At 45.2% G+C, this 16137-nt stretch overlaps 1 long non-coding RNA gene, 2 other non-coding genes and 1 pseudogene across 3 annotated transcripts in view; 1 reads left to right on the forward strand and 3 right to left on the reverse strand.

Moving 5' to 3' along the window:
• Positions 1 to 16137, forward strand: part of LOC148144460 (uncharacterized) — a 587526-nt gene that overhangs the window by 300324 nt on the left and 271065 nt on the right. The window lies entirely within an intron of this gene.
• The window catches only part of LOC148144464 (uncharacterized), a 31827-nt pseudogene that overhangs the window by 13003 nt on the left and 2687 nt on the right, over positions 1 to 16137 (reverse strand).
• On the reverse strand, positions 12074 to 12145 carry trnae-cuc (transfer RNA glutamic acid (anticodon CUC)). Its single transcript has one exon. It is a non-coding gene; the product is annotated as a tRNA-Glu (tRNA).
• trnan-guu (transfer RNA asparagine (anticodon GUU)) lies at positions 15354 to 15427 on the reverse strand. The gene has a single exon. It is a non-coding gene; the product is annotated as a tRNA-Asn (tRNA).

Genomic DNA, 16137 nt, shown 5'->3' on the forward strand with positions numbered 1-16137 from the left:
GTACAATTAACAAAGTTCCCAGTCCACACCTCTTTTTGCACACGGAAGTAGCACGATGGATCAGTGGAGAGCACTGCTGCCTTACCGCACCAAGCACCAGCGTTCGATTCCAGCCTTGGGGCGACTGTCTGTGTGGAGTTTGCACATTCTCCCTGCCGTGTCTGTGTGGATTTCCTCCGGCTGCTCTGGTTTCCTCCCAAAGTCTAACGATATGCGGTTTCGGGAGAAGTGACCACACTAAATGGGCCCAGAGTGTGCAGTAAGTGTAGAGTAGTGTAGTGCACCTTGCAGAAGCACCAGCGGGCACACCAGTGCTCCCAACAATCTGATTCTTCTGGTGAAACTTGCTGTGGGTCACTGCCAGGACTGAACCCGTGCCCATTCTGACAGTGCTTATAGCGGGAGAGTCGGTCGGATTTTTTTGTTTTATGCCGTCGTGCTCCCCACCCCCTCAACCTTGCTTCCAGTGGGCACTGCTGCTCGTTGAGACCAGGAGCTGTTCTCTCTAGTGTTTTCTGTCCAGTCAAAGAATTATTGGCTCTGTCTGGGAACGAGCCCCAGTCTGTAAATAATAGCTGAATACTTCAGGGTGTCCATTCACATTCAGCAGTGATTTTGAAATTAAATCTACGGTTATGTGCCTGTGAACAACTCATCATCGAAGAATTGCCCAACGGCTTGGCAATTCATTGTTGGGAATTGATTGCTTCAATTAATAATTTTAAAAATTCTCTTCCTTAATTTACCCCTTAATTTTGTGTCTATGGGATGGTGGAGGACTTGTTCATAAGGCTTAAATCATCACTATTAACTGGATTATCTTGTTTAACTTTGCCCTAGTAAATTTGCGGTATTCATAATTGTTTGTTCTTGTTTAAATTATAATTCTGGTGTGCAAGATCTGTTCATCAAGTGTGGCCCTCTTGATGAAACTGCTGTGGGTCACTCCCAGGACTGAGCCCCTGTGCATTCTGACAGTGTGTGTGCAGTGGGAGAGTCAGTGGGCTTTTTTGTTTTATGCCCTTGCCCCGCCCTGCCCCGCCGCCAACTTTGCCTCCATTGGGCGTTGCTGCTTGTTGAGCCCAGGAGCTGTTCTCTCGAGATTCTACTGTCAGTTATAGAATTGTTGGCTCTTTCTAGGAATGAGTCCGAGCCTGTAAGAAATGACCGAATACTTTGGGGTGTCTCGTCACATTCAGCAGTGACTTTTAAATTGGATTTACAGTTACGTGTCTGTGAAAAACTCATAGTCAAGTATTGCACAAAGGCTTGGCAATCCATTGTTGGAAACTGTTTGTTTGAATTGGTAAGTTTTTTAAAAAAATTCTTTCTTAATTTGCCGCTGAAATTTCTATTTCAGAGATGATGGGGAACTTGATCAAAGGGTTTAATTCATTGCTATTAATTAGATTATCTTCTTAACTTTGGCCTAGAAAAGTTGCCGTATTTATAATTGTTGGTTTTTGTTTAAATTATAATGTTGATGTGCAAGATCTGTTCTTCATCAAGTCTGGTTAGGAACAGTTGAGAAATTGAGGGACATTGCATGTTTTAATTTCACTGTGTTGTGAATCTGGTGAGAGTGACATTCATTTGTATTTGGTTGCTTACCCTCAGTTGTAATGTCTTTCACCCCAACTATTCACTATGGGAGTGAGTTCCACAGTCTCACCACACTCTGAGGTTTTTCATGAAATCTTTAGTACAGAATTGGAAGGGAAAGTGTTGACGAGGGCAGAATATAGGGTCTTAAATGCAAAAGCCAGGAAGTCATTCGACAAAGTAAAACCATGACAATGTAGGGACAAATAAGGAACTTTGACAGCAATGAAGAGGTCACACGTCAGATTTCAAGATAATGGTCGTGACAAAAAGAAAAAGTACTCTGCTGATATTGGATATTGTAATTAAGCAAGTTTCGAGATGCTGCAGTTGGTTGAATATGATGACGTAAGAGATGAAATAACCAAAACCACGAATGTAATTTGATGCCGGTAACCATAAAGCAAGAGTATACTGTTGATTGATAAAGGTCAATTGCGTGCAAGTAGGCCATTCAGCCCATCGAGTCAACATTGACTGACCGTCCCACCCAAAACCAATTCGTTACTCTATCTCTGTAACCCTGCATCTCCCATGGTCAATCTACACTCACCTGCACAACCTTTGGACTGTGGGAGGAGGCCAGAGCACCAGAGGAAACCAACGCAGACACAAGGGGAGAATGTGCAAACTCCTCACAAAGAGTCGGCCCGAGGGTTGGTTCAAACTCAGATCACTGATGCCGTGAGGCAGCAGTGCTATCCACCGTGCCACCACCACATGCTGCTCTCTAAAGAAGTGAATTTCAAAGACTTGGGAACACTTGAGAGAAAAACAAAACTCTCCTATCTTAAATGAGAGGCTAGTATCTGGCGAGAAATGAGTGGACATTACATTTACATTAAGTCCTCGCCAGATGTTATACAGCTTCATCAGATCATCTGTTTCTTCTAAACGCAAATTGATACAAGCCCAGCCTGACATCCCCTTGTCCCCGATTATAAGTTGAGTAAATCAGCGACCCTCGACCTCACTGGCATGACACAGGATGCCCTCAATCCAAGTTGACCTTAATTGTCTAACCTCTTGACGCCCACGCCACCATGTGGTCAGCCGCAACTCAGCCCTGAACGAGAGCAGAGGAATTGAATAGACAGCAGTGAGGTGGACATTGCATTCCCAGAGAATATTGTTCAAGTGAGAAAGTTGTTCAGCTCACATTCAGATCATTGCAGGGATCATATCTCCTCTCATTTAAATATCTTAGATCCCAATAACAGTCTAGTTTTGTTGTACATTGTGTGTTTTACCTGATTTTCTGTTGCTGTCATTCCCATTAGGGTGTGTGAATTCAGTACCAGATAATAGGCTCAGTTCTGAATTATCCTTGAGGATTGGTGTAGAACGTACTAAGTGTCAGTCATAATGGAAGAAGCTCTACTGTTTATTTAACCCTTTGCTGTCATTGTCCAGGGACTGAATGAATGGGGAAGTGTAGAGGGAGTTTTACTCTGTATCTAACCCAATGCTGTCTCTGTCTTGACAGTGTTTGTTGGGGACAGTGTTGAGGTAGCTTCACTTTCAATTTAAGAGTAGAGGAAGCTTTATTCTGATTGTAATCCCATGCTGTCCTTTTCCTGGGAGTGTGAGATGGCATCTGTAATTGAAGTGAATGCAGACTTGCTGTGGGAGTGGTAGGTACTTCTACCTGAGCACACCCATCTTTGAGATTGCTGTGCTAATCAAGACAATCTCAGACACCTTCATTCACTTTTCCAACCAACCACAGGGTGGTTAAGGATGGTATAAATGCAAGCATTGCCAGCGATGCCCACACACCATGCATGAATAAATACTTTTTGTTTAAAAGTTACATTTACGTTCCAAACCCTCTAATGTATGATTACTTACATGGAAAATTCCTTCAGTTTGGAATATCATTTTAAAACATAGGAATGTGTCAACCATGTAGAAATATACCAAGAACAACAAATGGAGAAGTTAACAGGTAATGAGCAGGACCAGAATGCTGAGTCAGTCTGACCTCCATGGCTGAGAGAGTTCTCCCAGATGTTGAAGTTACACCAGTGCCTTTTACTCTTGCAGCTTGCCAAAAGTTTGTCCCCGATGTAAGATCATTCAATAACCTGAAGAACTAACTGTTTTTATCTCCATAGCTGCTGCCAGACTTGCTGAGTAATTCCAGCCCTTCTGCTTTATTCTTTTATCGGATTTGAGCTTCCCTAAGTCAGTGTAATAAAGAACTGCAATGCTGGAGATCTGAAACACAAAAATGCACCAATTGCTGGAGAAACTCAATAGGACTGGAAGCACAAGTGGAGAGAGAAGCAGAGTTAGCATTTCAAGTGCTGTGACCCTTCTTCACAACTGTTCTGGGCGCAGGCCAGGATATTGACCCTGTTTCTTTCTCTCTCTCTCCACCGGTGTTGCCAGACTGGCTGAGTTTCTCCAGCAATTTCTGTTCTGACACTTTAACAAGGCTGATGTTTGTTATCCATCCTGAAGTGCAAGGTGTCTTGCTTATGCCAATTCAGAGGGCAATTTAAGAGTCAACCACATTGCTGTGTGTCTGGAGTCACATGTAAGCCAGACCAGGTAAGCATGGCAGTTTCCCTCCTGAAAGGACATTGGTGAACATGGGCTTTTATGACAATTGACGTCAGTGCCATCGATACCATACTGAGACTAATTTTGTGTTCCCCATTTATGATTTGAATTATTCTCGTCTCACCTCTTGCTGTGGTGGGATTTGAACTCATGTTCCCTGGATTACTCATCCTGTGACATTATGTCCACACTGTTGTTTCCCATCCTTTGCTATTTTGTGTTTGCTCTTTATGTCTTAGTCCTCAGATGTTTGGGAAATTGAACCTGTTTTAAAGATTGCCCTAAACCTGCCCCTTTGACCAAGTCTTTGGCCACCTGTCCTAATCTGTGCTCCACTCTTGTGATTTTTAAAGGATTATGTTCACGTGAAGCACTTTGAGATAGTTAACTGTACCTCAGGTATTATTTGAATGCAGCTTGTATCCCTATCTTAATATCTGAAAATAGAGGGTCATATTTTAAAAGTAGAAGACAAAAATGAGGATGATTTTTTTTCTTTCTGATGGTTGTGTGTCTTCCTCAAAAGGCAGTGAATTCAAAATCTTTAAGGCAGAGGTAGACAGGTTCTTGCTAACCAAGTGGGTGACAGATTGTCGGGGATGTGGAGGAATGTAGAGCTGAGGTTGTATTCAAATCATTGAATGTTGCAGCAGGCTCGTAGGGCCGAGTGGCCTACTCCCGCCCTTTGTATCAAGCAGTCTGTGTCTCCCCTCTCCTCATAATTACTTTCCAATATTGCGCCTTGTAGACAGTTAAGTGAACACCAGGTGGTCTCCTATTGGGAGCAGGCATATTGTAGCAATTGCAATATTTCTTGTGTTAATTTTGTTGCTTCTCACTCAGTGTTGCTGAGAATCATCTAAATAAAAACCAAAACACTTCTATAATTATCGCACCAATGGAAGTGTTGGTTTGGATGTAACATTGTTGAATAAGCCATTCCCAGCTTTTCCAGAATTCTGTGTTTAAAGCCCTAGAGTCTGGTTTCTACCCCTGAAACAGTTCTTATCAAGGTCATATTTGACATCCTTTGTAACGGTGACAGGGATGAACATTCCCTCGTCGACCTGCGGACAGCCTTGATCAGAGTTAATGACAGTACTGACCCTCTCCAATATCGCTGTATCCTCTGGGAGGGTCTGCTTTTAGTGTCTTCCGTTCTTATTTATTTACCGTAGCTGCTGGTGTTGGCATCTATACTGATGATATCCAACTGTGCCTGAACACCACTTCTCTCCCGACTCCTCTGTCATTCATAATTTACCAATAATTTCATCTGAATGCCTGCCCAATTTCCAGCATTGGATAACCATAAACATTCCCTTAGTTAAATATTGTGAAGTGTGAAGCCATTGTTTTCGTCCCCAAGTTCGACCTGAGCACCCCCCGCCCCTCCACCAACCCCAGTAACTCTGTTGACATCCTTCTTGTCACATTTAAAACTAGGATCGATAGATTCGTGATCAGTCGGGGGATGAACAGTTACAGGAAAAGGGCAGGAAAGTGGATGTGGGGAATGCCAGATCAGCCACGATCCTACTGAATGGAGGAGCAGGCTCAAGAGGCTGAATGGCGTATTGCTGTTCCTATTTCTTGTGGATCCCGAGCCCTTACCTCTGATACAGGGCCCTGGCTTCAGTATGTGCCATTACTGAGAGTGCTGATGTTCCCTTGTGTAATATCAACAACTTAGCAGCTGCTGAAACCTCTTGCTCCTTTGTTACCTCTGAACACAATATGCCAATGTGTTCAGGGGAATCGATGGCCACTTTATTGTCACCAGACCATTCACCCAGGTAATGTTCACGGGACTTGGGTTCAAAACCTGCCACGGCAGATGGTGGAATCTGAATTCAATATAAATCTGGAATTAAGAGTCAAATGATGAAATCGTTGTGGTTTGTTGTAAAAACTTATCTGGTTTCCTGCTGTCCAAACCTGGTCTGATCTACATGTGATTCAGATCCACTGTCAGCTGGTTGAATCTTCACTTCACTTTCAATCAAAACCTCCAGGCGGAGGTTCACTATAACCTCCCTACTTTTGTACTCCATTTAAAGGCCAATCTCCCTTTTGCCTTCCCGATTACTCACTGAACTTGGATGAAGAGTTCATGTCATCCTTACCACCTGCATTCTAATCAACTGTATCTACTGCAGTCTTGGCAATAGTACATTCACTTTACTTATCCAAGTAATTCATATAAATATAGTAAATAATTTTGTGCCCCAGCACTGATCCCTGTGGAACGTTGCTAGTTGTAAGTTGCGATCCTGAGCATGCCCCTTATCCCTCCTGTATCATTGGTTAGCCAATCATCTATCCATACGATTAGACTGTTTCCAATATCATGTGCATATCATTGGCTCTGCCAGCAAGTCTTCGCAAACCGTTCTTGAAAAAGTGGTGGTGAGCTACCTCTTAAATTGCTTCACAAATATGATGTGGTCTATAATAAAGGTTCAGGAGCGAGTTCCAGGATTTTGATCAATAACATTGAAGCAATGCGGATATGTCACAGTTGGAATGTTGTGTTCACACTTATCTCCTCTTGCTGGTTGAAGTGATGGAGTGGAAGTTGCTCTTGAACAGCCGCCACTCATATAATCAAGCCAGGCAGATCGATTGTGGCCAGAGACACTGCCATTTTGCCTTCTCATCAATCTACATTCTTTCCATCCAAGTTTTAGTCACATCAAACTGCCTCGCAATGCTGTATGGCCACAGTAAACTATAATAACGTGAAGATCGCTGGGTTGATTTTCTACATCCGACTGCAATATAATCACTGATCATTGTTTCCAGTTTTGGTGGAACAAACGACATTGTATTGGTGGATAATTACAGTTAGTGCAGACACAGCTATCCATCGATATATATTAATTCTGATCACTTCAATGGCCAAATTTCAATTCAGAAACCAAGTGCACTCGGCTGCTTGTAACATCGACAACATGACAAAGTGGCTCATAGGAGGAGAAATGGGGCATTGAGGACGAGTGAAATGTTTGCTTTTGGTCACCTCCACAATTGTTAGAAAAACAGGTTGAAACGATTCTTACAAGGTGGCTGAAGTAATAATGTGGCTGAACGCTTCAGACAGCGCAAAGTGGAAGATCACTTTCTAGTGGAAGAAAAAGATATTTCTTATTTCTGAAAGAACTGGGAAACAGAAGAGGGAATGAAATCTGACTTGGGAGCTATTTCCTATTTGTTGAGAATGTTGTTTCCTAACAGTCTTGGTTTAGAGCATAAGCTCTTCATCAGGAATAAAGGGTGGCCCAAGGGGCTGAGAGGTAAATGGGAAGGAAGTGGGGCTGGATGAATGGCAGCTGGGAGTGCAATAGGTAGATGGATGCAGGGATTGATGGTAATAGGTCAGAGATGAGTGTGGAGCAAATAGGTGAGAAGCAAGGTGGACAGGTATGACAGGTCAAGAGGTTGGTGTCGAATTGGAAGTTTGCATCTGGGACAAGGTGGGGAGAGGAAATGAGGAAACTGATGAAATCTACATTGATACCATGTGGTTGGAGGGTCCCAAGTCAGAAGGTGAGGTGTTTTTCTTACAAGCGTCCGGTAGCAAGAGTTTGGCAGTGGAGGCAGCCCAGGACTTGCATGTCCTTGGCGGAATGGGAGAGCGAGTTAAATCGTTCAGCCACAGGGCGTCGGTCGTTTAGTTTTAGTATCCCAGAGCTGTTCCCTGAAACGTTCCGCGAGTTGGCGTCCAGTTTCCCCAATGTGGATGAGACCATATTGCAAGCAATGGACATAATCTTATAAATAGATTGCATTAATCTTAGCCTGCCAGAGTTCTTTTCTTTAATTAAATTAATGATAATTTTAACTAAATTGGGTGACTGCATGAAACGGTTTGTTGGTCAGATTTGAATCATCACTCCCAAATAAGACAATGCTTTGAATATTAGTGAACTGCTCTTTTTGTAAAAAACCATAAGTTCTTGATGTATTTTCACAACTTACTGGTATTCATATCTGCACATTCAATGTCAAACTCTGACATCAGAAATGAAATTACACCATTAATTTTGACTTTCAATATTCGAAGAAGCAAATTAATAGCACACAGTCAATACCCAGTCTGATTAATATGAAATTAAATTTAACCAAAAAAACATAAAACCAAGCTGGGAGATAAGAAATGGGGGAAGGGCATAAAGCAAGAAATGCAGCATCATAGAAGGTGCTCCTCCAGGGAGTGTATTTTACCAACTACCGCTGCTAAATATAAACACTCTGATATGATCCTCCGGTTTTAATGTAAACCATAGCCCCATACAGTAGGTACCATTTAAATGAGTTAAAAATACAAGCCTTGAGCAAATCCAGCCTCCAGCCGGACCCCCCGCTTCTTGGAGCTTGGACCTTCCTCAAGCTCCGGCGGGTCGTTGAACTCCTGGGCTCCAGCTGCCACTCCTCCACTGAAGAAGCTTTGGGAAGCAGATGCAAAGGCAACATACAGAACAGAGCACCATTGTAAATGAAAGCAGCTTACGGAGACATTGGACAATAGCATCACATGGTTTTTACCCATCGACCTCTGGGTTATGTGCCCAGCACACTCACGCAGCACTACTCTGTTTCTGGGCTCCCAGTAGCTGGATTGTGGATCAGTTTAAAGTAGGTCCTATATCTCTGATTACATTGGTACACAAGGCAGTGAAGAAAGGTTTCAGCACACTGGCCTTCATCAATTAGGGAATTGAGTATAGATGTTGGCAAGTTATGTTGTAGTTATACAGGACGTTGATAAGGTTGCACCTGGAATATTGTGATCAGTTTGGTCCCCTTGGTGTTCTGACTTCTGACTTCTTCAACTCTGGGTTTGTGTTGAACTTGATGGGATACTTTGTCCAACTTAGCATGTTTAAACAGTATCGCTCAGATGATTCATTTGAAACTTTTCAGGAAGTGAGCTCAATAAGATTGAACTATTCAAAGTTACTTGGACCCTATTTTAAAATTACATCAGGACCAGTAGTCAGAGACACGTACAGCATGGAAACAGACCCTTCAGTCCAACTTGTCCATGCTGACCTGATATCCTAAATTAATCTAGTCCCATTTGACAGCACCTGACCCATATATTCTGGCAGCTCATTTCATATATGTACCAGCCCCTGCATGAAGACGTTGTCTCTTTAATATATTTCGCCTCTCACCCTAAACCTATGCCCTCTAGTTCTGGACTCCCCCACTCCTGAGAAAAGACCTTGTCTATTACCCTGTCCATACCCCTCATGATTTTGTAACTTCTATTAGGTCACTCCTCTGCCTCCGATGCTTCAGGTAAAACAGCTCCAGCCTATTCAGCCTCTCCCTGGAGCTCAAACCCTACAACCCCCAGCATCATTCCCATAAATCGTTTCTCATGGAGAAGTTAACGTTTCAGTCCTGAAGAAGGGTTAATACTCAAAACGCTGACTACTCCACATTCTGAGGCTGTATTCTCCCAACCCCCTGCTTGCAACTTCGGGTTGCAATATGTAGTGGCTCAGTGGTTACCACTGCAGCCTGACAGCGCACGGGACCCAGGTTTGATTCCAGCCTTGGATAGCTGTCTGTGAGGAGTTTGCACAATCTCCCAGTGTCTGCATGGGTTTTCTCTGGGCGATCCTGTCTTCTTACATAAACCAAAGATGTGCAGGTCATGTTGATTGGCCATGCTTAATTTCCCATAGAGTTAGGTACATTAGTTAGAGGGAAATGGGTGTGGATGGGTTACTCTTCGGAGGGTTTGTGTGGACTTGTTGGGACAAATGGCCTATTTCCTGTAGCTAATCTCATCTGCACTATTCTTGTCTCTAACAAATGGCAGAGTCGACTCGACGGGCCCAATGGCCTAACTTCTGCTCCGATGGTCTTGCGGTCTGAGGTTTATTTGGATCATTTCATTGACGATGTGCAGTCCCTGGCTCAATGAGCAGCAGTGCCCCCGCTGGTGCTTCCGCAAGTTGCAAGCAAACATGAACCTCTTCCCACACTCGGGCCAGCTGAAGAGCCTCCCACTGCTGAAGGACACACAGGTGTTTCAGCAGGGTGGAGGAATTGCTGAAGGCCTTCCCGCACTCAGGTCAGCAGAATGGCCTCCCCCCCCCCCCCCCCCCCCCGCCCCCGTGTGGACCAGCTGGTGCTTCCGCAGTGTGGAGGAGCGGATAAAGCCCTTCCCACACTCGGGGCAGGAGAACGGCTTCTCCCCGGTGTGGACGGACTGGTGCCTCAGCAGGGCTGAGGAATTGCTGAAGGACTTCCTGCACTTAGGGCAACTGAACGACCACTCCCCCATGTGGACTCACCAATGGGCCAGCAGGTCGGAGGAAAGAGCAAAGCCCTTCCTGCACTCGGGGCAGAAGAACGGCCTCTCCTCAGTGTGGACCCACTGGTGTCTCAGTAGGTGGGAAGAACTGCTGAGGGCCATCTCGCACTTGGGGCCGGAGAACAGCCTTCCCCAGTGTGGACCAACTGGTGCGGCAGCAGGCAGAGGAATCACTGAAGGCCTTCCTACACTCAGGGCAGCAGAAGGGCCTCTTCCCCTCTGTAGACCCACTGGTGCTTCAGAACCCTTTTAAATTTCACAGTATCCTTCTGATAGGAGACCAGAATTGCACACAATATTCCAAAAGTGGTCTAACCAATGTCTTGTACAGCCACAACATAACTTCCCAACTCCAATACTCAGTCAGAGGATTGCGAAAGCTTTCAAAACCCACAAAAAACAAACAGGAAAGAATGGAGGGACAAACCGAATTTTTGAAAGTCAGCTTGGAAGCATCAATGAGAAATCGGCGGACTGGGTTTATTGGGGACCCGTTCTCCTTAAATACACTATATACGTATTCCTCTTCTGCTCTTCGTAGTTTCTCTGTGCTGCAGTGTGTAGTGGCTCGTTGAAGTAATGTCCTGCTGCAGCAACGTTTGTGGGTGTTGGGATGATTGTTTCTGTGGTTAAGTATTTGGTTTGTGTGTGTTGTTTTTCTGTAGACGCTAGTTTGAAGTTCCCCGTTTGCTGTTCGCTCTACTGTGACATCTAAGAATGGTACTTTGTTGTTGTTCTCCTCTTCAAACCAGGAGCCCCCCTCAGGCCCAAAGCCTCACCATTTGGAACACCAGTATACAGACGAGTCAAAGGCCTCCACTGAAAACACCAAGTCGAAGATTCACGCCACTCCATTTACTCCATCCAAGAATTCCTGAACACCAAAGACACTAAGATAGAAGAGTATGGAATAATGCTGTCCTTTGACATAACAGCCCTGTTCACACCATTAACATCAACTTGGCCAAAGAAAACTGGAGACACTACTCGAAGAACCAGAGACACAAACACAGCACCAACTTCATCAGCAAAGATAGCACTGTCAACCTCGTAGAACTGTGTCTTACCCCCCACTTCGTATTCAGTAACAAGCCCTCCAAACAAATCAACGAAACACCCATGAAACCACCAGTATCAGGATTCCTCGCAGAAGCAATAATGCAGAGACTCGAACAAACAGCCCTTCCAACGATCCACCCAAACTTTGGGTCCACTACAGTGTTGACACTTTTGTCATCAAAAACTGAAACAAATTAGAGGAAACCTACAACACCATCAACAATATCCTCGCTGACATAAAATTCACAAAAGAGGAGAACAACAACAAAGTGCCATTTCTGGATGTCACAGTAGAGCAAACAGTCAATGGTAAATTCAAAACAGCCTCTACAGGAAAACAACGCACACGAACTACTTAACTACAGAAGCAATCATCCCTCCACATACAAACAAATCTGAATCAGGACACTATTTCAACGAGCCACGACACACTGCAGCACCCAGGAACGACGATAAATAATTACACAGCGCATTTAAGAAGAATGGGTAGCCTGCACCCCTGAAAATGGTTTCCCTGACCGGGAATCGAACCCGGGCCGCGGCGGTGAGAGCACCAAATCCTAACCACTAGACCACCAGGGAGATGCGGATTGTGCTTGTCAGCTCTCCTAAAAATTACTTTCCTGCCCGGAAATCGAACCTGGGCCGCGGTCGTCAGCAAGCTTTCACCTGTGCAACCAACAATGTCATTTCTTGTATCCATTGCTCCCGATGCGGTCTCCTCGACATTGGGGAGGCTGGAGACTCCTCGCAGAGTCCACTCACGGTGCTTGAGGGGATATTTCCAGGACAACCGCAACAATCAACCCCATCGCCCTCTGGCCCAACATTTCAACACCCCCTCCCAATCTGCCGAGGACATGCAAGTCCTGGGCCTCCTCCATCGCCGCTCCCTCCCCACCCGATGCCTGGAGGAAGAACGCCCCATCTTCCGCCTCAGATAAATTCAAACCCAGAACATTAATGTCGACTTCACCAGTTTCCTCATTTCCCCTCCCCACACCTTACTTCAGTTCCAAACTTCCAGCACAGTGCTATCCTCATGACCTGTCCTACCTGCCAATCTCCCTTCCCACCTATCCGCTCCACCCTCCTCTCTGACCTGTCACCTCCATCCCCACCCCCATTCACCTATTGTACTCTTTGCTACCTTCGGCCCAGCACACCCCCACCCCCCAATTTATCTCTCCGCCCTGGAGGCGTCCTGCTTCCATTCAGGATGAAGGGCTTTTGCCCGAAAAGTCGATTTTCCTGCTCCTCGGAAGCTGTCTGACCTGCTGTGCTTTTCCAGCACCACTCTGATCTAAACTCTGGTTTCCAGCATCTGCAAACCGCACTTTTGCCTACCCAATAAACCCAGTGTGTCGATTTCACATCAACAAACTGACACAAGCAGACATAACGTGTGCAGAAACCCTAGCCACATTACTTTACATAAAAGACATCTGGGAAATGATGTCCAGACAACTCAACGCTCTCAGCATCATGGTAGCCCACAAACCTACCAACACACTTAAACAGCGGCTAATGAACCTGGAATAGCCTATACAAACAACCCGCAAACGAATTTTATTTACAAAATACCATACAAGGAAATATATACATGAACTCTGCTGCACAGTTCTCTGTGGCAAGAAATGCTGGGATGAGATAAGGAAGATTTTTTTCAGCCAAAACGAATCGGCACTGACTGGACAGCCATTTAAAATCAACGCTGTCAGCCCAGGATGGAAGATCCAACAGGATGAACAGATTTCTTATTTCCTGAAGATTTACAAAGCTGAGACTGGGTTTTGGTGTTTGTTCCCTTTCCACTCCCAGGAGCCGCAGTGGTTGGCGAGGTGAGTTGGAGAAAGTGAAGTATGTCCATGAGCAGCGTGTGGGGCGATTTCAGCTTCCCCTCCTCTGACAGCGCTGTGACGTGGCTCTGATGTTCTCAGGGACACTTACTGACGCAAGACAGTGAAAAGATTCCCATTCCCGCAAATCAGGAATTCAAACCGTATGCCGGCTTCAGGACAATGAGAAAGATTAATTGGAGTGTGTGAAGAAGCTGTGAGCTGCATTTCAAAGAGGTAGGTGGAGTCAGATGCGTCATCCATTGCGCCCCTGGCACTGAGCGTACCTGACGCCACCATGCTGCAGAGTTCTGACGTTAACACGGACATGCGCAGCAATGGGAACATTCACAAGAGGAACAGTCAAAGATAATCACCGTCACTGCTTCCCTTCCATTGTCCCAACTTGGTGAAGCAGTATCTTTCACTGGCAAATAAAACACATTCGTCCTCAGGTGCCTGCTTCATTTCGATCACGACTTCACGCCCCTCACTGTTCTCGTCTCATTTCCAAACACTTGGCTCATAGCCTCAAAAGTAGCTCTGTGGGTATCTGCTTGTTCCACCCTGACAGGCAATGGGTTGCAGATTTCCAACCCCTCCACTGATGTGAATCTTAAAGAAGAAACCGGGGAACAGTCTTCCTTTCTTTTTGACGACATTTCTCAACTGTAGTCGGCAAGGTTCACACCTGCGTGGGGAAACCGCAATCGATCTCAAATCCATCGTATTAACCACTCGACCCACGAATAAAGAACCACACTGACAGCTTCATTTTCCAGGTCTCCCTGCCTGTGGAGCTGAGAAAGAGTGAGTTATTGCTGGATTTGTTTGAATACAATCACTTCACAGGTTTCGAAAGGGTTACATATCTGCACATGGCGAGTCTGGTTGTTTCATCACGAAAGATGCAATAAACTTTCAGTTAAAAGCAAAAACAGAAATTGCAGGAGCAACTCAGCAGGTCAGGCACCATCGGTGGAAAGAGAATCAGAGACAATATTTCAGAACTCTGTTTTCTCCCACAGGTACTGCCAAACCGGCTGAGTTCCTCCAGCAGCTCCTCTTTGTGTCTCTGATTCTCAGCATCCGCAGTCCTTTACGTTAGAAATTAAATCAATTCAGCCTCATGTGCAGGAATGAGAATCCTTTCAATTTCCCAAAAAATTGGCAGAGATTTCAAGGCATTTGGAAAAAAAAGTAAAAGTGACATTAGGAAGAACACTTTCTTGTCCCTGTCTGACCGTGACAAGGAGGCAGATTCAAGAACACAAAAGGGAATTCGGTGGTCATGTCCAAAGTCACAATGTGGAGATTTACAGGGCGAAGGCAAGAGAATGATACGAATCGAGACTCTCATTTAATTGCTGTGTAGAACCAGCAGAGCTAATGTGGGCCTCAAATTGCGCTGTGACACGTGTTGTGAATCAGAGTGAACTCACAGTTCAATCAACGGAAGGTGGGGATTTAGAAAAGTTTATATTTATACAATCTCCTCACGTCAACGCAACAACAAAGTGGTTTAATTATCCGCCAGTGGAGAGAACCCGGTTCCTGGAGATGGGACAAAGAGCTGGCTCAGGGATATCAGTCCACATTGCTCTCTTTGCCACGAGTTCAGACGGAGAACATTGGAGGGACAAAGGAGAGAATAACGATCTGTGTCGGAGGGTGACTAACTGTTCATGGAGACTATTCCTGGCTAACAATAAGTCGTGTGTAACAGCAGACGATGTGATAACAAGGCCTCGTGTGGGCGTGGTCGGGATGAAGAGCATGCGGGAGTTCGGGTCCAAATAATATTGAACTCGATCTTGAAGACTGGAGGATTCCAAACGGAAAATGAGGCGCTGGTCTTCCATCTGGAGCGGAGCTTTGCTGCATGCCTGAGACAGAGATGTGGGCCAGGGAACAGGGTGGCGTGTTAAAGTGACAGGCAACCAGAAGCTCATCGCCTCTGGGTGGGCTCAAACCACCAACCTTTCGGTTAACAGCCGAACGCGCTGACCAATTGCGCCACAGAGACAGGCGATGACATGGGCTGCGCCATCGCTTAGGGAAGGCTATTAGTGAATTCATAATTCAGCCTCCCGGCCTCGAATTCCAGTTGTCGTCTATCAGTTTTACTTTTCCATAATAAAGCCTGGGACATTCATTGTGGAGACACCGGGGACAGGCTGGAGACACATCCATGTCAGGAGGAACTAGCTTTCTTACTCCGGGACGTCACCCTTCGAGCCTTTCCGTGTTTTGCCTGTTCCCGAGTTCTCTCATTGGCTCGGAGGCGAGAAGGTGTTTGAATTCCTGATGTGCAGGAACGACAATTCTTTCAATGTCTCAGATCAGGTCATGTCCCGAGAACATCAGAGTCAATCTCCCGGCCTCTTCAACAAGGGGACGCTGTCTGCACTGTATCAACTCAGTCGGACAGTTCATCTTTCATTCTCCTCGAAATCCGCTTCCCAAAGAGTTTCAAAAGATTCACAAAGCTGGAGACTGGGATTTCTGTTTTGCTTCATGAACATTTTTCCATTTCCTAACTGACAATATTTTGCAAAAATCTCTTCCCAATTGTACGCCATGATTCATTTCCAGGGATGAGGAATTTCCATTTTGGAGAGACATTTCCAAGGTTGGGAATGTTCGCTTTGGAGCAAAGAAGGTAAACTGGAGAGTTCCTGGGGCGGTTGGTCATGATGGGAGAAGAAGCGGTGGGAATGGGCAGATTAATGATCA

Source organism: Chiloscyllium plagiosum, unplaced genomic scaffold (assembly GCF_037043375.1).
Source record: "Chiloscyllium plagiosum isolate Xiang-an unplaced genomic scaffold, Cpla_swu_hap1 HiC_scaffold_27, whole genome shotgun sequence".
In the NCBI taxonomy this organism is placed as follows: Eukaryota; Metazoa; Chordata; class Chondrichthyes; order Orectolobiformes; family Hemiscylliidae; genus Chiloscyllium; species Chiloscyllium plagiosum.